Consider the following 778-nt stretch of genomic DNA (forward strand, 5'->3'; position numbering starts at 1 on the left):
TATTATTTTCTGTGTAGACATGGCTCAGACCTGAGAAAGCACCTTCTATTTGTGATTCCTTTTATTTTATATAAAAGAGCTAGGAACTGAGTGATAGCTGGTCAAAGAATGTAGCAACAATTTCAAAGTCTGCCAGAGGCTGGAAGGGAGAAAAGGCTGAGAGAACGCACATGTATTGCTTTTAAGATCATGGACCAAAATAGCACATATCAACACTATCCACTTACTTTTGCCCAGAACTTGATTGTATGGTCACAGATAATAAGGATGGCTAAGGAACGTAATGTCAGGGTAAAAACTGTGTCACCAGGAGACAGTCTGAGAGAAAAGCAAATGAGTATTTGTGGATAACTATTAATTCCCTAGTGGCTCAGAGGTTAAAGCGTCTGCCTGGAATGCAGAAGACCCAGGCTCGATCCCTGGGTTGGGAAGATCTCCTGGAGAAGGAAATGGCAACCCACTCCAGTACTCTTGCCTGGAGAATCCCATGGAGGAAGGAGCCTGGTAGGCTACAGTTCATGGGGTCACAAAAAGTCCGACACAATTGAGCGACTTTACTTACTATTAATAGCTTCAGTCAAAAACTATTCCCAAACGGTAAGCTCAAATCTATAATGTTTTTCCACATTCCCTCTTTATGTGTCTCTAGATTTTAAAGTGCTGTTGAAAGAACTTCTTCACCTCTTCTGATGAAGTTTGTGATTTTTTCTTTGCAGCTATACCCTTCAAATACAATTATCTTAAAACTCACTAAATCTAGACCAAAACTACTATCTTT

The 778-nt window shown here is 40.1% G+C and overlaps 1 non-coding gene across 1 annotated transcript; it reads left to right on the top strand.

Moving 5' to 3' along the window:
- The first annotated feature begins 359 nt into the window (after nt 1–359).
- Nucleotides 360–431, top strand: TRNAS-GGA (transfer RNA serine (anticodon GGA)). Its single transcript has one exon. It is a non-coding gene; the product is annotated as a tRNA-Ser (tRNA).
- Nucleotides 432–778: the final 347 nt, after the last annotated feature.

The sequence above is a fragment of the Ovis aries genome, chromosome 1, assembly GCF_016772045.2.
Source record: "Ovis aries strain OAR_USU_Benz2616 breed Rambouillet chromosome 1, ARS-UI_Ramb_v3.0, whole genome shotgun sequence".
NCBI lineage: Eukaryota > Metazoa > Chordata > Mammalia > Artiodactyla > Bovidae > Ovis > Ovis aries.